This window comes from Tamandua tetradactyla, chromosome 9 (assembly GCF_023851605.1).
Source record: "Tamandua tetradactyla isolate mTamTet1 chromosome 9, mTamTet1.pri, whole genome shotgun sequence".
Lineage (NCBI taxonomy): Eukaryota > Metazoa > Chordata > Mammalia > Pilosa > Myrmecophagidae > Tamandua > Tamandua tetradactyla.
Window position 1 is genome coordinate 108,898,530 of NC_135335.1, and position 22,953 is coordinate 108,921,482.

The 22,953-nt window shown below is 38.3% G+C and overlaps 1 long non-coding RNA gene across 3 annotated transcripts in view; it reads left to right on the forward strand.

Moving 5' to 3' along the window:
* Window positions 1-11,746: 11,746 nt before the first annotated feature.
* The window catches only part of LOC143646271 (uncharacterized), a 95,400-nt gene continuing 84,193 nt past the window's right edge, over window positions 11,747-22,953 (forward strand). For 2 of the 3 annotated variants that reach the window (XR_013157435.1, XR_013157433.1), the window contains exons 1-2: window positions 11,747-11,847; window positions 19,099-19,233. This is a non-coding gene — a long non-coding RNA (uncharacterized LOC143646271). Of the gene's footprint in view, window positions 11,859-19,098; window positions 19,234-22,953 lie in introns of all 3 variants that reach the window. The other variant, XR_013157434.1, reaches the window with a different exon arrangement.

Here is a 22,953-nt window from a genome sequence, read left to right on the forward strand (position 1 = left end):
CAGTGAATGATTCAAGGAGAACAAGGAGGATGACGATGTCTTTATGACCTCATCCTAAAAGTCACATACCATCATTTTCACCATATTAATTCCTTATGTCCAAGCCATACTCAAGGGAAGGGGAATTAGTTTCAACTTTTCAAAGAGAGAAGTATTGCAGAATTTGTGGACATATTTAAAAATCTACAGCCACCATTTTTTCCTAGTACATGATGACCTTAGAGGTCTAAATCATGAGCCATATCCATGTGGACTGGAGACGAATCCTGAGAGTCTGAATAAACCAGCACCTTAAAGGACTGTGCCCTCATTGGAAGCACCTATCCCACAAAGAGAATTTTCTCTGCCTTAGCCTCAGGTTTGGGAATTTGGACTCAAGTTTATGCTATCTTAGTGGCCTAAAACTCCCAAATGAAAAGTGTGGTTAAAAGTCATCCCAATGGTGGTGCGATAGTGGCTCAATGGCAGAATTCTTGCCTGCCATGCCGGGGACCTGGGTTCAATTCCCAGTGCCTGCCCATGCAAAAAAAAAAAGTCATCCCAAGCTGATAATGTCCTTCTCTGAAGAACACAAGCCTGAGATAATTATTACAAATAATGTTTCAAGGAATATGTGATATAATAAAAAATCATTAAAAGATGAGGAAACAAACCACTATGAACAAGAGACAATAGAAAAAGGATAGTGACTAAGTCCCATAAAACATGAAGATAGCAAATTTTCAGATACTGAATATAAAAAGTAAAAATAAATTTATAAAACAAATATATTTCTATGCTTAAAGAAATATAAGAATAAATCGGAAATAGGACAAAGTAACACAATCAGGCAGTCTTGAAAATGAACCCCTCCAACCCCCAAAAACTTATAGAAATGAAAAGGTTACTAAATGAAATAAAAATTTCATGGAAATTTTAAACAGCTGGTTAAATACAGTTGAAATGATAATTAATGAACTAAAAGGCATATGTGAAAAAATTACCCAAAATATAGCCCAGAGAGACAAAGAAATGGAAAAAAAAGTATAATAAAGAAACAAGAGTTATGGAGAACAGAGTGAGAAAGATTAGATTTCCAAGAGAGATTAGAGAGAATGGAAAAGAGGCAATATTCAAAGAGATAATGGCTGAGCTTTTTATAATTGTTTAAAGAAATGATTTCGTAGATTCAGGAAGCTAAAGAAATTCCAAGCAAAATAAATTTAAAAAAAAATCCATACCTAGACACGAAATAATGAAACTGCAGAATGTTACATGTAAAGGGGAAATCTTAAAAGCTGCAATAGAGGAAAGACAATTTATCCCCAGAAGAACCACAATTAACCTGACAGCTGACTTCCCAATGTCAACATTGGAAACCAGGCAACAATGTTACAACAAATGTGACAGTGTTTATTTCAGATGTTCAATTACTTCCTTCCAAAGGAAGGAGTAAATAGCAGTTTATCTAGAATCTAGCCTCTACATGAAAGCATAGCAGCAACTTCAGAAAAGCAAATAAGTATAGGAGTGTAACAGTGGACACGATAAAGGGTCATTTCAATTTGCCTTACAAGAAGCCAAGTAAATCCCAAGAATGCCATAAGAAAATCAAGACTGTACCTTCTTTTGCCATGACATGACAGAGGATGACTTTGTACATGTCTGGGGGGGGGGGGTGTCTTTGCTCTTGGCCAATCTGGCCAATGATAGTGAAGCAGTGAAAGGTGAAGGAGTGGGTCTGAATTTCAGCATGTGATTTTGCAGGTGTCAGCTACAGAAGTTCATAGGTGGTTTTGAAGTGAACTTTTCCGAAACTCAAAAGAAATCCAGGGTATTTATTTGGTGAGAACTATTTCGCTGATAATATTAGAGGTGGAAAGGGGAACAATCAAGTTAAAAGTCCTAATTTTAAATAACAGAAAACTGACGCCCAGGGAGAGCGAGCATTGTGATTAAGGTTATACAACCACATAATTGAAGTACTGGGACTCTTAAACCAAGTTTCCTGTCTATCCTGCTGAAAGGTTCCCTCCTACGAAGCACAGGGTTAAGACACATAAAAGCAGGGTCTCGACCATGTTCGTCAATGCAGTGACATCCTGTCCCTTGCTTTCGCTCCAGTCTAGGCAGCTCAGGGAAGTGAGTGAGCAAAATGAGGCCATCCTGGGAGCATACTTTTGGTTGGAGAACCTTGGCCCGTTGGCCCTCAAGACTTAGGTCAGTACTATCTGCTGCCCAGGACTCCACAGGAATATTGAGGGAATTGGGCCGTTTATTTGTCTTAATTTGGATGGTTAATTACATAAATGTGTGTCTATTTCAGTGCTCTCAGCTTTTAAATCAGCATTAATGGTAGCACTGGTTTGCTTCTCATCCTGCAGGGTGAGGAGAAGATCATTGCCAATAACTTTTGTATAAGGAGAATTACAAATTTTTCACACGAATGTGGCATTCTCTTATTTTGTGCTTTGTTTAGATTTGAAATAAGATAGAGGTAGACACACCCTTTGCAGACATCACCCATGTTTTTCATCCCAGAATGAGAGTTGAATGTATCCTTGGGGTAAAATCACTTGATATATTCTATGACCCCATGCTTTGCCTTCCCTGCCTGACTCTGGGTGTTACTAGGTCACCCCTCCATCAGGGAGCTGGGCTCAGGCAGCCCAGATACCGGGTAACGAGGAACTGTACGACGTGCAAAGCTTCGTCAGTTATCCTGATCAGTCTTCCGTGTTGCTTCTGGAACAGTGTCCAAGGCAGAAACCTCCGCCCCTCACACTACCTAGGGCTCCTCTCCAACTAAATTGACAGCTGCTTCATTTTCCTAACTGTGACTTGTGTCTGGGCTTCTCGTCATTTTTATTTCCTGGGGACCAGCAGCCACAAATCCTGAGGGAAGTAAACAAGATAAGAGGACTAGTCAGAGTGGAATTTTCTCCTCTCTATTTTAATTCCAAATGCAGTTTCCCTGGCTGGGGTCTGTCTGAAACAGCCTGCAAGAATTTGGACCTGTGTGAAAGAGGAAACATTGTACTCAGATGGATTGTACAGAAAATGTGTTGTATAATAACCACAAAACATGAGTGTAAGAAGTTAATTGAAGCCTCACATACTTGCAGGAAGCTATTAAACTGTTCTTAATCCTGCTCTCCTATCCTTTCCCTTCCCCTTCTGGAAAGGATTTTCTGATACAGAATACACTCTGTGCTCCTATAAACAGATCAGAGCTTCTTTTCATTCTGGACATTAATTTGCATAGACCCAAAGACTAAGTGGATAGGTTTTCTGGAGGGCGATTTGACAAATATATTACCAATCAAAAAGCAATTACATTTTGTTGGGGGATTTATCCTAAGGAAAGAATCAGACTCACACATAAAGGTGTAAGTAAGGCTGTTCATCATTATGCTGTTTATGTAAAAGGATTCCAGAGTTTCTGATGAGGGGGATCAAACACATCTGTCCTACCATGCATGCATTTACATCCACTGATATAAGACTCTTGCAGGGCTAAAGAGCCCTTTGAACATAAAAGACGTGAGATTTTGTCAGTTTTTGAGGTTAAAACATCTATAGACATGGTCTGAAGAATGTGGTCCAGTGGAAACCAGATTCCCGAGAGGGAATTAACACAAAGGAGAAAGTACCCCAATTGGCAAGCCAGGCTCAGCAAAAGGGTCTGCAGTCATCAGAAGGAAGCAGTGGTTCTAAATACAGTACGTTGGACACCAGCACGTGAACCAACCCCTCTATTAGAGGGACCAACTGAACCAGTTTGTCCAGGACCAAGGGTTTTCTCGGACATTGGACTTTTAGGGCTAAAGCCAGGAAAGTCCTAATAGATGAGGACGGTTGAACATCCTAACCTCTGCTATGGAGGTAGAGGAGGCACTCGGAGAAGGAAGCTACGTAAGAATTCATACAGCAGTGCAACTCAACACTGGGCACACTGGGCCTTGCTATGAGACCTTAGCTGAGCATAGTGACATACCTTCTCACCTCACAGGTCTGAGGTTGGCAATAAAGATCATCACATTTTTTTTTGCTAACGACTGGGGTCACATTTCATTCTTTTTTCCATGTGAGTATCCCGTTATTGCAGCCCCATTTGTTGAATCTTTTTTGTCTGTTTGCTTTTGTTTGTTTGTTTTGGAAGTACATGGACTGGGAATTGAATCTGGGTCTTCCCCATGGCAGAAGAGAATTCTACCACTGAACTACCCTTGCACTCCCTAAAAATCATCAATTTTGATGAACATTAATGGCACTTTGGTTGTACTGACATTTGGGAGAACATATTTTCAGGACTTGGTGATGATTGCTACAATGATAAAAAATTTCCAGCCCAAACTGCATTCCCCTGGAGCTATCAGGCTTGGGGATGTGTGGCCTGGGCTCGGCTGGCCATGGAAGCAACCAATAGCCAGGAATGATCCACAGACACGTGAAAGCATTTCTGGGGTTCTCAACATATTTAAGGAGGAGGACCCTGAAAATGATGGGAATTGGCACCTTAGAGTTATTAAATTTGAGGAATTAATTGCTGGGACTACATTTTTTCTCATTGGCTAGTAAAGCCTGAGACAGGTCACATTTATAAGAATGAAAAATGAAAACAAACTGGTAATAGTAAATTGACTAAATAAATTATATTATTTATAGTCGTTTAGAATGAAGAAGTAGATATATACATATTGACATGCAAAGAGAGTCACAATAATATTGAGTGGAATAAAATCAGTATGTAAAATATGACATTGTTTTATATACTGCATATCTATATTTGTAATTTATATGCACATATGAGGATAACTTAAAAAGCTGGAAGGATTAACAATTAAATGAACTGGATAGTGGAGTTACATTTATAAATGTATATTTTTATTATTTTTGGCATATCTCAATTTATGATTTTTCTGAAAGAACATGCATAGCATGCATCTTATATAAATTTAAATTTATACATATATATTTAAACACACACATGCATATATTTAAACTACGGGCACATGTCAGACAGCTGCAGCTTCCCAACATCTTTTCATAAAAAAGGCATCTTTCTACAGCTTAAAGATCTGTTCAAATTGTGCACAGACATCTTGAATATTATGTTCATAAATAACAAGTCATCTTTAGGCCTCAGCTATGGGTACAGGCATTATGAGGCCCTAGAAAAAAAATGCTTATATCTAAGTTCTCATGGCCATTTACGTTCAGGAATTGGAGAAAGAAATAAGAACTTCTCTTTCATTTCGTTGGCAAAGTTTCTTTCTATGTCTGAAATTGTGTGACTAAAGGACCTGGTTAGCTGGATAAGGTAAGCTAACAGTCTAGCCCGCTTGGCACATGATAGAAGCCTTTAACAAGCATGGGAAATGAGAGTGGGCTCTGGGCATGTTTCCTGAGCAGAGTAAGGAGTGGGGACAGAGGTCTCAGCAGGCTCTGCCTAGACAGGGACCCTCATATCAGTCTTCTTAGAGCCTGGTAAGGAACAGACATGAAGCAGGCCCTCCATGTACATATATATCATCTCTATTTTTTTTAACATGCCTGAGCAATAGCTATCACCCCCATTTTAAAGGCAGGAAAACTGAGGCTCCAAGTGGCCAAGGACCCTCAGTCAATATTCTGCATCCCTGATGATATTATGCAGTGGTATTTGTTACCCCAGGTTTGCCCAGAAGAGTAACCAAAGGGAAATAGGAAATTAACCATGCTAAGAAAGGGTGCAGTGCTAGCTCTGTGTATTAGAATGCTGTACCATTGCCCACAGCCGGCCCAGACAATGGAAATTAAAGGGCACAAAAACTCCTCCACTTGTCCTTTGCAACATGCCTTTACTGTTGATGAGCAGAATTTAGAGTGCTTAAGAATTGCATACTTAACAGAAGCTCATCCAAACCTCTTTGGTCTGGATAATTGACTGGAAATCAAGCTCTTGCTGAAAGTTTCTACTTCAATCAAGTCAGAAAATTATATGAATCTCTATTTTTAAAATTCATATATTTTTACAATATGATTGAAGGGGTATTTTTGGTCTTGAGTTTTTACCAGCTAGCTAGCCCACATTTCTCCATTCCTCACCTAGCATCCCAAAATACACAGAGATCTATTCTACAAGATTTAATTGTATTTAGCTGCCAAGAAAGGAGCACTCGCTTAAGGTACTTGGCCCTTCAGAGGGTTTCATAAGCATTAGACTGACTTCACTCCATGGAAAGATATTTTTATGGAAGATTGTGCCCACTGAATTATTTAAAATATGACACAGTTTGTAGAAGCTACAAATTGGAACATAGCAGCTCCTGCAAGCAAACCCCTTGCAGAAGGAAAGAAAGGGGGGGTGGGGAGGGGATGCAGAGAGGGAGGGATGGAGGAAGGAAGGAAAGAAGGAAGAAACTAGAACTTTGAGAATATAGCCAATTATGCATTAATGGCACTTTCCGTTACTTTAGATCACTTTTCTCTTTTATTGAAAGTTTCATAATAAATTATATGAAACAGCATCTTGTTTACTATGTACAAAGAAAAGGGAAAAGGCTGAGAAACAGAAGAGAAGGGCACATTAGTAATTTAAATTCTTTAAGTGTTGAGAATTTCTGGAAATGTCAGTTATCCCACTCATGCTTTCACAAAGCTGGAAACTCCATTCAAACACCCTATTTGGAATTCTATTTTGGATTACCTGGTGAGGTAATGTATCTCAGGGGTTGGAGTTAGTCATTTGGAAGTTATACACTTTTAAATCTAGACATTTCCCCTTTCTTTCTCGGAATGTCAAAGGCCATTAACATAGGAAATGCAGCTCCTTGTGCATCTTGAAAACCGTTTGCAAAATTGCCTCTAATCATTTAACTTCCTGAATCTGCATGAATCTTGCCCACCATTTACTTAGGCCAGTGCTTTCCATTTCTTATTGCTCTCTCTCTCTATTTATTTTTATCTTTTTGTTAACAACTCCCTGTAGGAAATACAATCTGTTTTCCCTTACCCTGAATTCAAATTCGTCAAGTTTCTCAGAATGTTAGAACAGGCAGAGGTCTTAGCAAGGAGCTGTCAAATCCCTCCATTTCACAATGAGGAAACTGGGGTCAGAGTAGTAATGGGACTTCTCTGTGGTCACAGAATGGTCTTCCGCTGGGATTGAGGAAGACGACAGGTCCCCGAAGGTGAACACACCAGGGAGTTAAGTCCCAGTTCTGCCTCTTGCCCTTGTGGCCTCAAGCATAACTGTGTGGTCTGCATCATCTGGGGATAAATGTATATATTCGGGATTGCTTGTGGACTAAATGAGAGCTAGAAAAATGCCTTAGCCCATGATAGGTTTCCAATACATGTCAATTTTCCTTCTCTAAAGAGAAGACATCAAAACTGGTAAAATATCTAGGAACGTAAGATGACCAAAGTTTCCAATTTATTTTAGACCACACATTCATGAAGCAAGATTTCTATTCATAACCAATTTCTGTAATTCCTATAATTTTTCTTAAAATCCAGTCTCTTTGCAGGAAACCTCTGAAAAAAAATGTTATGTCCATCAGTGGCAAAACTTTGGACTCCTGGGCTTACTTTTTGGAGCTTGGAAAGTGCTTTTCCCTGACGTTGTGAGGGGGTCAGGGACCTTTTTGACATTGGCTTGCATCACTCAGGATTATAGCTCAAGATTCGAAGGATGGGCAACCTTGAGTTTAAGATGTACGTAATAGTCATGGAAAATCAGGCTCAGCACTTGGTATGGAATCAGGAAAATTACCAGATGAACGAATGGGCCAATGCGAATATGAAATCAGCCTGATCTTCCAAGTGAGGAAATAGAAAAGAAAGATCCTGGCAATTATCACCCTGTAATCATCACTTCCAGGCATAATAATAATAATGATAACAACAATAATAAATATATACATTTCTTTAAGTAGTAAGAGGGTGATGATCTCAGGAACAATAAGCGGCTTAAACTTCAAGGAAACAACCATGCCAAGACGATAGTTTTTTTTGACAGAGTTATGAATAGATGAAGGAGAAATGCAAGAGATGTAATATATCACGTCGTAAAGATTTGATCTGTCTCAGGAAATTTTATTTGCAAAATTAGCTACAAGATCACTAAGAAAGATTATTGATAAATTGCTAAGTCTCTGGTTGAGGGAGAAGTAGAGATGGCTGTTGGGAATGGTCTTATTTAACACTTCTTCATTAATTTGGAGGAGGGAGTGAATCTTTCTGTGTGTTCAGGAAAATTGTGAGTTATATGGTATAGGATACGGTGTGAGCACTGAGAAACCAAAGGCCGATACAAAGGGTTCCTAAAAGAGAGGAGAAAATTAGAAGCAAGAGCCAACTGAGAAATGTGATGGGTTTTGTTGTTGTGTTCCTGGAGAAAGGCCGTGGATTCTTTTGCCTAGCACACTCAATAACCAACTCCTGAGACACTGGGGTTTCAAAGAGAGAAAGAGTTTATTACTAGGTATGTAGTAAGAGAGCAGATGGCCTAATGGCCTAAAATCTGTCTCCGGAGCTGCTGTAATTCAGATAGTTTTATTAGAGAAAAGATGGGCAGTTTTAGGATAATGAGCACAGTGGCCCCAGATGATGTAATTAGAGATGATTTAATTATTGATCATGTACATATTAATTACATGCATGGTCACAGAACATGTGTAAGAAAAAGGCAGAAGGAGGTACATGCAACTTGTAGGTTAAAGTCTAAGCTACTGCACGTCAGGTGGACCCATTTTGGTTAGATACAATCTTGGTTATCATAATTACTTTAGACTTGGGGTGGGTTAGTTCTGAGCGGACCCAAGACCCTTCATTAATGAACACTAGAGGCTGTCTTCAGTGATCGCAAGACTCTAAAGCTGAAAAATTGGATAACTGGGTACAAATGAACACGAGTTCTTTACAATCAAAGGGGCAGATGATAAGGAATATATAATCATTATTAGAGATCAAGGCAGCTGGGTTACAATTTAGAGATTTCAGGAATTTCCCTCTGTCTACTCCAATATACCAGAAAGCAAAAAGGAATAGCTATATAATGATTCAGTAATCGAAGTCTTCCCTTAAGTCCTGATTTCTTGGTTACAGTTGTTTATCTTTTCTCATAGTGAACAGAGTGAAAATTGACAGCAAAGTAGTGCTCCCTAGATTTGGAGGGGAAGGTAAATATTAGAAAGAATACGTTAGACATACGCTGGCAGCGACAAGTACTTGCTGGGGGCCACCACGTGCCAAGTTCTACACGTGGACGTCACACTGTGAAAAGGTGCCCAGAAGATGCCAGGAAATATTAAGAATCCAAGAGTAAGAAAGGAACTTAAAATCTTGCATAATCCAATCACTGCTCACTAAGTACGATTTGTCAGAGATATAGTCCCTTGAGTTCTAGGAACTTGAATCCTGTAATAGTGCAACAATTCCACAGCAAATTCTCATTCATATACAGATATGTCTACAGAGCAAAATAACTGCTTTCAGCCTTGGTAATCAATATGATGGGGAAGGAAGGGAAGTTTTCAGTGAACTCTGGCAGGCAGCTTAAGGGATAAATGCTAGAAGATATTCTTCTGGTTACTTGGGGCACTACCTGTGGTTACATCTAGTTGAGAGAGTCTGTGAATCACATAACCACATCCTATAAAACATCATCTGTAAAATGGGGATAAAATATATACTCAGGCTTGAGGTGTGGACTAAATGAGAGCTAGAAGAATACCTGGCACATGATAAGTCTTTGAAGGTAGGAGAGTATGTTTGGTGATTTCCTGCTTTTTTTTTTTTTTTGAAGCATGTTTGTTTGGGGTAGTGAAGAGTCAGAAAGAGTAGTGGCCTGGGGATTTGCTCCAGCTCCAATTCAGGAGAGTAAACTTCCAACCTGGGCATTGATTATTTCATCTGTAAAATGAGAAAGTAGAGCCAATTCAGGATTCACAAGCTAAAATTCCTTCAGAGTGATGTAAACATATGAAGTTTCCATAGGTGGTTGTGGGTTTTGTGGGAACTGGAGAATTGTCACACCAATTAAGGGCATTTGAAACTGAGAAGCACTGTGCTGATCAAATAAAACACCTCTGTTGGTGGGCAAGAAGATCATTGTTTCATTTTATTAGTGCATACCTAAGGAGAAGGGACAGAGAAGTTAGGGTGGACTGGGGTGGATAATTTCAATTTTCTTATCTTCCAGTTCACTGATTGTTTCTTCAGTCAGTTCCAATTTGCTGTTGAACCTCTCTAGGACATTTTAAATTTCTATTACTGCGCTCTTAAGCTCTGTTTGGTGCTTTTTTCATAATTTCCATCTCTACATTGATATTCTCTTTGTGTTCATCTATCATTTTCCTGATTTCCTTTAGCTCTTGGTCCAGGTTTTCCTTTAGTTCTTTGAGCATATTCAGGACCATTTTTAAAAAGTCTTTGTCTCAGTATGTTCCATGTCTGGTTCTCTTAATTGATGGTTTCAAATGCTTCAGCTTTCTCCTTTTCCTGAGCCATCACTTCCTATTTATTTATATGTTTTGTGACCTTTTGTTGAAACCTGGACACTTTGATATTTTAATGTGATATTGCTGCAATTCAGACTCTATGATGTCTGTTCTTTAAGTTTGCATCCAGGTAGAGTTGTGACAGAACTTTCCTTGTGTGCCAGGAAATAATGAAATAAGGAAGGGAGGGAGGGAGGGAGGGAGGGAGGGAGGGAGGGAGGAAGGAAGGAAGGAAAGACTTAGTGATGACTGAACAATGATGGTGATTAAATGTACAAATATAAGAATGTTTCTGCATGAGGGAGAATACATGAATGTCAACACTGCAAGGTGTTGAAAATGGGATGGTGTATGGGAAAAATATAATCAATGCATACTAAGGTCTATAATTAACAATAACCTTGTAATATGCTTCCACAGAATGTAACAAAGGCAGTATGCCAAAGCTAAATGTCAGTAAGCAGGGGATATAGGAAAGGGACATTGGATTCTTTGTGGAAGAAGTTGTAATGTTCATATATAGATTGTGGTGGTGAAGACATGGCTATGATTATACTGGGAATGATTGTTCTATTTACTTAGGTTGGATTGTATTGATGTGTGAATAAAACTGTTTAAAATGAGCAGAGAGATACAGATGCTGGAGAGAATGTGGAGAAATGTACCTATTCATTGTTGGTAGGGAAGTAGAGAGGTGCAACCCCTTTGGAGGGCAGTGTGGTGGCTCCACAGGAGGCTGGGGGTGGGGTTACCATATGGTCCTGCAACCCCATAGTTAGGTGTATACTTGGAGGAACAGAGAGTAGGGACACAAATGGACATTAGTACACTGGTGTTTATGGTGGCAGTGTTTGTGATTTGCAATGGATGGAGGTGACCTAAGGGCACATCAACTGAAGAATGGAAGGGTGAACTATGGAGTATACATACAATGCACTACCGAGCAGCTACAAGAAGGAATGAAAGTCATGAGGCATGCAACTAGGTGAATGAAACTTGAGCACATTATGTTGATTGAAATAAGCTAGAAACAAAAAGACAAATATTATGCTTCACTAATATGCTCTACCATAATGTACAAACTCTGAGAATTGAATTCAAGAGCACAGATTATCATGTGGAGGTCTATTGTAAAGTTTCCTGGATTGTAAACTCTAACAGTCACATGTATTCTGGAGTTGTAACTGTTATTTCTAAATTCTCAGGATTAGCTGTTTGGGTATAACCTGGTCATTCCCTGGAACTTTGGGTATTGTGTGACACCTGAGACTCAGAGTAGAGTTCTACAGCTATAAAAGTCCACATTATTCCATACAGCAACTGTAAAAACACTGAGAAAGTGATCAGACTTCAATTAGAGATATGAATGGCACTGATCCAGGTAGGACTAAGGTAAAGCAGACTAAAAGTTAAAGGATGATAGTAAATGTATTTTAATACTTCAACTTCAGTATGAAGCCAAAGGAAGAGATGGTTATTTGATGCAAAAATTATATTTTTGGTTGCACACTAATTTAACTTGTATGGTCAGTTTATTCAAATAGCATAATTACATGGAACTTTGAATAGGAAGTGAGAACCTGTTGTTTGAATAGGTTAGTGTGATGCCCTGATACGTCCCAGAGTAATTTGGACAGAAAACTAAAAAGAAGTAGATTGAGATGCTAGCAATCAATGAAAGGGAAGGGTAAGGGGTATGGTGTGTGTTATGGTCAGGTTCATGTGTCAACTAGGCCAGGGGGTGGCCCTGTTTGTCTGGTTGGGCAAGTGCTGGCCTGTCTTTTACCATGAAGATATTTCATAGAATTAAATCATGATCACGTCGGCTACATCCACAGCTGATTCCATTTGTAATCAGCCAAGGCCAGTGTCTTCTTTAATGGGTGGTACTTAATCTAATCACTGGACATCTTTTAAGGAGGATTCAGAAGAGACAGGCTCTCTTCCTGCTTCATCCGGCAAGCCTGTCCTGTGAAGTTTGTCCACACCCTCCATCAGAATCGTCAGCTTCACAGCCTGCCCTACATTCCCACAGTTATGTGAGACACTTATAAATTTTATATTTATGAATATTCCCTGTTGATTCTGTTTCTCTAGAGAACGCTGACTAGTACAGTATGTATGAATTTTTTTCTGTTTTCTTTTTATTTCTTTTTCTGAATTGATGCAAACATTCTAGGAAATGATCATAATGATGAACATACAACTATGTGATATTGTGAGTTATTGATTGTATATCAAGAGTGGAATGATCATATGGTAAGAATGTTTGTATTTATATGTTGTTATGTTGAATTAAAAAAAAAGTACTTGCAAAGTCCTTTTGAGGGACTGGGGGAAAAGGTGGAAATATTAAACTTCCCCTCCTAGGGAAGACTTGATATTCTTGCAAGCTTTGGGGATTGCCAAATGATGGGTCCTAATTCCTTGCTCTTGGGGCTTGTCATTATGAAACTTATTCCTGCAAAGGAGAAGCTATGCCTGCTTATAATTATGCCTAAGAGTCTCCTCCAGACAAACTCTTTTGTTGCTCAGATGTGGCCTTTCTCTTTAAGCCAGCTTGGCAGGCAAACTCACTGTTCTCCCCTCTATGTAGGACATGACTCCCAGGGGTGTAAATCTCCCTGGCAATGCAGGACATGACCCTCAGATATGAGCCTGGCCCTGGTATCATGGCATTGGGAAAGAATTGTTGACCAAAAGGAGAAAGAGAATTAAAACAAAATGAAGATTCAGTGGCTGAAAGAGTTCAAATAGGGCTAAGAGATCATTCTGGAGGTTATTCTTATGAAGTATTTAGACATCCCCTTTCAGTTTTTGGTGTATTGGGGTAGCAAGAGGGAAATACCTGAAATTGTTGAACTGTAACATGCTTGTAATTCTCCCAGCATCACAGTGTGATGACACTGTGAACCACTGATTATGCAATTTGGATGGTTATATGGTATGCAAATATATAACATATCTCAATAAAATTGCATTTAAAAAAAAGAGCACTTTTCCCAGTCTTTGTAAATTGACCTGTGCAAGTGCTCTCCTTCAGGGCTTACCCATACAATGAGTTTAGAAAACAGCTCCAGGCCAAAGTATAGGGGCCTCTTTGATCCTTTCTGCCCATGCATCTTATCTTGAGCATGCATGTGTGACCTTGGGAGTACCCCTGCTTGCATGGTACCAAATACCCCATTTACACTAAGAAATGCTTTACTCATGGTCCCAGGCACTGCATTGCATGTTCTGTAGCCAGCAATCCCTTATCCCAAGCAACCACTTAACTATTCTCCCACATGGTGTGACAGTAGAGCTTGCCCTACACACAGGGCAAGTTCTGGGACAGAGAGTCCCTCAGGCTACTACCAGACAGATTGGGCCTGACATACATACTCCTAATATGTGTGTGAGAGTTATTCTGCTCCGTTAAGAACTGAGACCAATTATCTGCACTAGGATTTTTATGGGTATAGAATTCTGTGTTAAAAGTTTATATATTTTTTCTTTCTTGTTCAGTGCTTTTGTCACTCCATTGTCCTTTGGGTTTGCCTAGTTTTTGACATGAAGGCTGCTGTAAATCTTAGCTTTGCTTCTGTATGTGATGGCTGGTTTATAAATCAGAAGGCTGGTTTATTAAATCATCAGTCAGTTGATCGCATCTGCAGCTGATTACATCTGTGATCAACTAAGGCATGTTTCCCACCAGTGAGATAATCCAATCAGTTGAAGGCTATTAAGGAAGAGAGACTGTTTCACTGCTTCTTCAGCCAGGAAGCCTCTCCTATGGAATTCGTCAAGACCCTTTATTGGAGCTGCCAGCTTCACATCCTGCCCAATGGATTTTGAAGTCTTTCATTCCCACGGTTGTGTGAGACACCCTTATAAATCCCATATTAACATATTTCTCCTGTTGGTTCTGTCTCTCTAGGAAACCCTGACTAATGCACTGTATAATTAAGGAGTGCTTTTGTTTCTTCTATCTGCCTTTAAGATTTACTCTTCCAACCCCACCCCCACCCCCCTTTAAGCAGTTTGTATATGATATGCCTTAGTGTGTGTTTATGAATTTGATGTTTATCTTGTTTGGTCTTCTCTGAACTTCTTAGAGCTGTGACTTGGCATCTCTTACTCATTTTGGAAAATTTGGAGCCATTATTTCTCCAAATATTTCTTCTTTCCCATTCTTTCTTCTCTTTCATGGATTTAAGTAAGCATCTGCTAGACTAGTTGACATTGTCCAACAGATTTTAGATGCTGTGTCTGATTGCTTTATCTCCTAGATTTTTCTTTTTGAATTTCAGTTTTGGAAATTTCTATTAACATACCTGCAAGTTCACCAATTCCTTCTTGCCTATATTGAGTCTACTGCTGATCCCATTAAAATCATTCTTTATTACAGTGTTTTTTTTCAGTGTAAGCATTTCCATTTGATTCTTGCTTATAGTTTCCATCTCTTTGCTGAAATTATCCATATGACTTGGCATATTGTACTCATATTCCTATTAGATCCTTTAGCATATTTGTCATAGTTATTTTAAATTCTCTGTCTGACAGTTCCAACATCTGTGACATTGCCGAGTGTGGTTCTGCTGTGTGCTTTTTCTCTTTGTACTGTGTTGTTTTTTCTTGCCTTTTCACATGCCTCATAATTTTGGGTTGAAAGCTGGACATAGTGTGTAGCATAGTAGAAGCTGAGGTAAATACTTTCATTTCTAGAAATGTGCATGCCTTTCCTTGCTAGGTCTTTAGTTTGTAGGTCTGACTCAATCTAGTAAAAAGGTGAACTGAGTTTAGGGTGTATTGTTTTTCTTGTTACCTGCAGTGCGCCACAGGTTTTAAATTCCTCTTAGGTTTAGAATGGGGGCTAGTTCTACACAAGATTTTTCCCAGTGTCTGCATCACACTTAGGTTTAGGTCTTTCCTTTTTACTACACCTCAGAGAGGATGTTCTTTCTACATGTTTGTAATTCTCCCAGCAGTATTCCACTGTTATGGTTAGTTGTTACTTGATAATTTTATATCCTGGTTATGGGGTGGGGGATATTCTCTGTTGTTCAGAACCGAGGCACTGTGTCCCTGGTTCTCACAGGTTTTCACAAGGCTCCTGCCTCTCCCCCAAGCTTAGACTGCTTATTTTTCCTATTCCCTTCCCCAGCTACAATGGATTTTCACCAATGCCCAAGGATGACAGTATTTGTTCCCCTTCTCCCCACAGTATAAGGCTTTGTTCCATAGAGCAGATAGGGAGAAAGGATATAAGAGAGTAGGGATCTTTCATTTGCCACGATCTTACTGTCTGCCTTCTGAAAACACACAATTCAAAGGATGCTTTCTTAAGGCTCTCACTCTGTATATGTGCATGTGTGTGTATGTGTGTGCATATGGTGAGTTTAATGGAAAAGAGCTTGCACGTGGGAAAAAATTCCCCTTATATATGTAGCTTTCAGGGTTTCTATATTCTCTTGATAACCTACACTGAGACTTTATCAATTTATTAACCATTTTACCTAAGTTCTTCCTGCCACTTGCACGTGTCCCAAGCAAGAAAACATTTTCATCTCATTTCTTTTTGCAGACACTTATCATTCCTTAGCTTTCTGATGGGGGTCAGTGAGATTTGTGGATTTGTGGTTTATTCAGCTTTTGTTGTTATTGTTGTTATGAGTGTTGAGATGATACTGTTTCTAATTTTCTGCATCCCAAAATGGAACAGGAGGTCACAGTATTTGCTTTTGATGAAGCAACCATAAATGTAATCTGTTTGAGACCATCCCATTCTGTTTTTTCTTTGACAGCATTTCCAAGGATTTGAAATTAACCTAATGGAGGACAGAAAAGTATATTCCCCTTGTAGGTAAAATGATAGCCATCTTCCATGGGATTTGAATCTTTTGATTTTTGCTAAAGAGACCATTTTGGATATTTTCCCATCCTGCTCACTTATCAATTCAGTGAAATTTTCAGAAATTTTCATATTTTGATACAGTGTGTGAATTACATCATTACAAATTTATTTACCCTGACAACACTTCACAGAAGATTTTCTAAACCACATTTCCCATTTCAAAAGCATAAAGACAACAGGCTATTCCATTATTTCAAAAAAGAAAAGAAATCATTCAATTAGTAGTATGTCAGATGAAAGGGACACTGAATTGTGGTATCAGTATGTATATATGAAAAGTAAAGTCTGCACCTGTCATAACTATGAGATGAAGCACGAATATTCTATACATTTCTGATTAATCAAAGCCCATGCAAAAAAATCAGTTAGATCAGAAGAGTCAGACTTGATTAAACCATATTTAGCTTATCTGTATTGTCCAGATATCATACAATTTAGAATAGAAGCTGATGTGATAGTATCAGGACAAAAGACTTGTCAACCTGACACTATTTTAAACATAGAAACAAATGGAATCTTAGAAACCAATTCTGATTAACTAAACCTGACTCTACCTTGAGAAACATAATAGTATTTTTATGATATTAATGTGGTTTTCAGCACATACCTTCTATTCTAAGATATCTAGACACATAATCTTCAGGTATTGGAAAATAACATCTTCAATTTGAGAATAACAAGGCCTGAAGTGTTCCAGCCACACATAGAAAACCACAGGACTGACTTGTTTCTTGCATGATTAATAGCTTACTTGAAGGGGGTTCTTTGCATGTGGAACTTTCTCAGACAAAGGATGGAGGGCTTCCTTGTTTTCAAAGAGATTCAAAGGATATGCAAAAAGTAAAAAGCATGAGCAAACTTGAGGATCAGGTATGTGAGGTAAGAAAAGTATTCCCACCTTTTGTTCAGATGGCATCTAGTATCCTAAGCCCCTTTTCCCCTGCTCCTTCCCTCCAAAATATCTGTTCAGGTAAAGAGAGTGAGATCAGGGCCCACCCTAATTCCTTCTACTGGTGTTGCACAAGTAGAGGTTGAAGCTAGTGACTGGGGATGCAGTGGTGGGTTTTTACAATGGATAGCCACTGCTCACTATCTCCCTAGCCCGCCCGCAGAGGGCATTGAGTGGGCAGATGCAGCCGTGGGTTGTCAACATTCACTTTGACTGAAATGCAAAGCGGAAACAGCTCCTTTGTAATGCCTTTTACTGTCATATTACCCACCTGAGGATTCAACCACATATGCTCTGAGGAGCAGGAAAGAAAGTCAAATAGACATAAGCACGTAACTGCCTTTCCTCTGCATTTTCTCTTTCTCCTGAAATTCAGTCCTATTTGGTTCCTATGGCCCATTCCCCATAGACTCAGCAGTCTCCTTTCCACCAATAAAGCACATCAGCATTTTTAAATAGAAGCACCTGCTAATCCTTTCATCCTCTTTAGCAAGGGGTGAGGTGGAGAGCTGTTTCAATAGGACAAAGTGCATTTTTCAAAAACTCTATCTCTGTCAAAAGCCATTAATGCTTTCAACGTAGACAATTTTCTCCTTTGTTTTTAGGAAGAGAATAGCTTTGAGGGTGACACAAAAGTTTAAATCCACAATTTTTTTCAATTCAAAATGAACTAGCAATCAGGGCAACACATGGACTTTGTCCAGGCTGCCATATCAATATCACAACAGCTTTGCCAAGACTAGTCAAGTTGGAATATTCTCACCTATTTTTAGTTAACACAACTCTTCTACTTTTTTTGTTCACTTTTCTTAAAATCCACAAATATTATTCTTGGCAAACAGTGGGAAGAACTTTGAAATTACAGCATTTATGAAGTCAGGTGCAGATTTTTTATTCAAAGTTCATTCTTGCCCACTCAAAAGAATGCACATCTATTGGAATTGACAGTGAAATTCCCTTACAAACCCACCGGAATGAAATTTTTTAAAAAGCTAAGACATTTTAGAATCTAACATCTTCAAATTCTCTAAATAATAGCTCTATTTTGAAAATAACTTCCCTAATTTTAGTTTATTTACATTATACACTATATATCCACAACCACGGTATCCTAAACAGACAAAAAGAGTTTTAATAATTTGTTTTCATAACATGAAGTAAATATGCTCTGGTTCATATTCTAGAATGCGTGCCCTGTTCTGGGGAGAACCCAGTTAGTAAATTCATGAATGAGAAGGGATTAAGTTCCTACAGATTAAAAGAGCAATATTTTCTTATGTTATAAAGCACAGCTTCAAAAAAAGAAAAAAAAACACATTTTCATGTGGGTATTACTTATTTCAATTATCTGATCAAAGTTAATTAGGCAGAGGCTTTTCAAAGTAAGAAATTTAAGTGATTGACAGAAAATAGGAAGCAAGTGGAAGAGGGAAAGGGAGAGGGAAGAAGTGAGGATAAAGTTTGCAGCATAAAGGAATTGGCTTGAAAGTTTGTATATTATGAATACCAATAGTAACAGTGAGTATAAAACACGTGTGTCAGGATTGAGAAAGCAGAGATCTTGGCTGAAATTGTGAACCTGAAATGAAGGTGTTGTCTTGGTATAGAAAGATCATAATGTCATAGCAAGAAACGGTATTTGCTTAGTGAGTAGAGTGGTTCACTTTGGGGATTATGCAGGTTAAATGCTAGCCTGTATTTCCTATGAGGTACAGTGGGCATTGTTGGTGGCCTGCCCAGCATCCAATTCTGACTTTTTCCTTTGATTCTGTTCTGCTATCTTCCAGGCTTCTGTACACCCAATGAACCTCAGGGGAATTTGACCCACCACAGTTCCCAGAAGTATGAGCCTAACTGATATAAAGATCATCCTGTTCCTACATACCATGGATCAGCAAACTTCTTCTGTAAAGTACCAGACAGTAAGTATTTTAGGCTTTGTGGGTCAGACAATCTCTGTCACAACTATTCATGCTATTGTAGTGTGAAAGCAGTACAGACAATACAGAAAGACATGAGGGGGGCTGTTTCAATAATTTGTGGACATGAGATTAGAATTTCATATAATTTACATGTCATGAAATATCATTCATTTTAAATTTTTTCCCAAACCATTTAAAAATATATATTTAAAAAAAAGTGAGCTAAGGTAGTGCAACAGTGGCTCAGTGGCAGAGTTCTTGCCTGCCATGCCAGAGACCTGGGCTCGATTCCTGATGCCTGCCCATGCAAAAACAAAACAAAGCAAAAAAATGAGCTAGCAGGCTGTGCAAACACAGACACTGGGTTGAATTTGGTCTATGAGCCATAGTTTGCTGACCCCAGCTCCAGACTAGCGTTATCCAATAGAATTTTCTGAGATGATGGAAACGTTTTTGCATTTCCAAAATGGGAGTCATTGACTGCTTTTGGTTGTTGAGCACTTGAAATCTGTCTAGAATGCCTGAGAAATTTAATTTTATTTAATTTTAACATATTGAAATGTAAATAACCACATGTGTTGAGTCAGTACCACATTGTATAATACAGCTCTAGATAATAGTTGGTTCAGGGATGGGCAGGGAACGCAGATTGGACTGTTGAGAATACAAAGAAAAGTCTGCTAAGGACTTTTGGGAAATTTCTTTTCAATGTTTTGGAAATCATCTGCCTTTGACTCAGTGTGAACACAGAACACTGTAGCCCGTTTGGCATTAATGGTTTAACCACAAGGAGAACCAGTCTTGGGATGAACTTGATCCTTTGCTGGGCAATGTCATCCTTCATGGGCTTCTAGTTATGTGAGTCAACACATTTCCTCCACTTTTTTTTCCTTTCAGACAATTTGCTTTGAAATAATTCCAAACCCACAGGACAGTTGTAAAAATAATAATAAAAGCAACAGAGAACTCCATTACACCCCCTACTCAGATACCCAGATTTACCCACTTATAATATTTTGTCACATTTGTAATATCTTTCTTTCTATCAACTATCTAACTAATCTATCAATTGACAACTGATCTATTTTCTAAACATTTGAGTGTAGCATGAATATGTCCTTTCTTTCAAAACGTAATACTCCCTGTATACTTCCTAAGAACAAAGATATTCACTTATGGAACCACATTGTACAATTATCAAGTTCAAGAAATGTAACATTGATATAAAGCACACAATCTATAGTCCATTTTTTTCAACTGCTCCAGTAATGTCCTTTTGGGCATTTTCTTCCCAATTATTAGATCCAGTCAAGGATCCTGGATTGCATTTAATTGTCATTGTCTCTGAAGTCTCTCTCTCTTTCTTTTTAATTGTGAAAACAAAGGTTCATCAATTTTTCACTTTTAACCCAATCTGAATCAGGTTTCTGTGACTTGCAGTTCCAAACATTCTGTCATATATCATTGATTCTAAGAAATACATTTTCCCTTCATTTTAAGATCTCTGAAACTGGAATGTCTTATAATCTACAGCATAGTTTATCTGATAGAGTCCTTTTCCTTCTTTGGGATACACAAAATAATGGTGTCTCATAATTAATGGTATATTAAAAACTTTAGATTTGGTAAAAAAGGGTTTTGTTTCAGTACTGTTTTTGTACTTAATGGATTTTCAACTTTCTAAGGAAGCTTTTTTAATAGGATAGCTTCTTCTCCAAGTTTTATACATCCATAGCACTATGAAGCAGTGTTTCATGTTAGTATATCTTTAGACCATGCCTGGCTGAATTTTAGTACCAGAAAAAGATTTCATTACGTGAAAAATGCATTCTGTTTTGTGAACTAAAAGCAATATGCAAAACATGACCCAAAATTAGAAAGATCATTTGGGAACATCAACTAAATTAAAGAAGATTGTTAAGGAGTTGACATATTCCAGCAATACCCAAGCACTGAGTGAGCTGGACTCAGATAAAATGAAAAAGAGGATATCTGCTTAATTGTATGCTTGATGCACTCTATTGTCCCCAGCTATTGAAGAGCAACTTAACTATGAATTACATTTCTATTATTATTAGATTTTTAGCATTCTTTTTGTTTTATTGTACAAATCCAGCATAATGCAAGCATATTATTATGGGTTTTAAGTCAAGAACGACCAAGCATTGCCATTAATTCTAACATTTGAAATCTAAAATAAACACCCACTTTCATGAGCCAAAACTCCCAAATCACATTGAATTCTCTCTGTACAAAAAAGGGTCTTCTTGCAAATGTTTCCTCTACTCCACCCCCAAATCTCTAACAAAGTGGGAATAAGAAACTATAATGAGAAATAAAGTGCCATTTCACAATTGTAACAATAAAAAAAGATAAAATACCTAAGAAAGTATGTGACCTATTTGCAAAACACTACAAAAGGCTGTGTTATATAAGAGAAGGCTTAAATATATTGATATAATGTTTTTGTAAGGACAAAGAGATACCAATCTCCCCCAAAATGGTTTAAGGATTTATGAAATCTTAAAACTCCAAAATAGATGGAGGAAGGGGAATGTGACAAAGTGATTTTTTTAAGTAAAAAAGGCAACACATAGCCAAGAATATATTGAAAGTAAAAACTAATGAAAGAGAACTTAACCTACCAGTTAATATAACTTCAATAATTAAAGCTGTGTGCTACAGACAAAAGACAGATCAATGTAATGGATTGGATAGCCCAGAAATTGACCACAGTATAGATGCAAGCTTGATATATATTAAAGGTGGCATCACAATTTAGTGAGGAAAGGAACCATATTGAATAATGGTGGGGGAACAAGTTTAACTATTTTGGAAAAACAAAGTAAAATTAGTACTCTAAAATAAATTGAGTTGGTGACTACTGACCCATTAAGTATACGACATGAAACCATAAAAACCAATGGTAAACATAGAATGAGAAGTCCTCTTTAAGAAAACATGAATGAGAAGAAATTGCAAAGGAAGACTGGATCAAGATAGAAGATGGAGCATGCATGTCTATTTCCACTCCCATCCCAGTGCCCGTGGAAGCAATAGAAAGAGTAGTCCGAAAAGATTAAAGTCTGCCAGAAAACAAACAAATGGAATAAGTGCCATCAGTATACCAGGGATTTTTGAAGTTCTGGAAGATAGAAAGTGAAGAAAACCACAGTTCAAAGCAGAAAAGAAAAGCTACTCTGCAGGTGAGCAGACCTACTAAATCAGAAATTCTAGTGGAGGGATCCAACAATTTGGAGTTTAACGGGTCTTCCATGTGACAATCTTGAACTTTACTTAAGAACTCTGATTCAGAAAATGGCTCACTGCAAAGAACTGCCCTTCTCCATGTCTTGGATAAGACTCACAGATGCTCCCGAATGCATGGCCAGACACAAACCTTCCAAGTTCCCATTCTTTGCCTCACAAATGATTAGTTAAGCTGCTTGTCCCTTTGGATCAATCAGAACAAATGCTTGTTGGCCAAACTGGTTAAGCGTCTCTCCTTCCCCAGTTCCCTGAACTTAAGCCCACCCTCAGTCTGGTCTCTATACGGCCTGTCCATAAGGATCCTTCCCAGAGAATAGGCTGGTTTCTGTAAAACATTCTTTGATCATGCCCCCTTTCCCCTCCTCTTCCTCACTTCCCCACACTGTGTTTTTTCTAGCCTTGTTTATCCCTTTCTATAGAAGAAAAGCCTTTTTTGCCTAACGTTTGAGA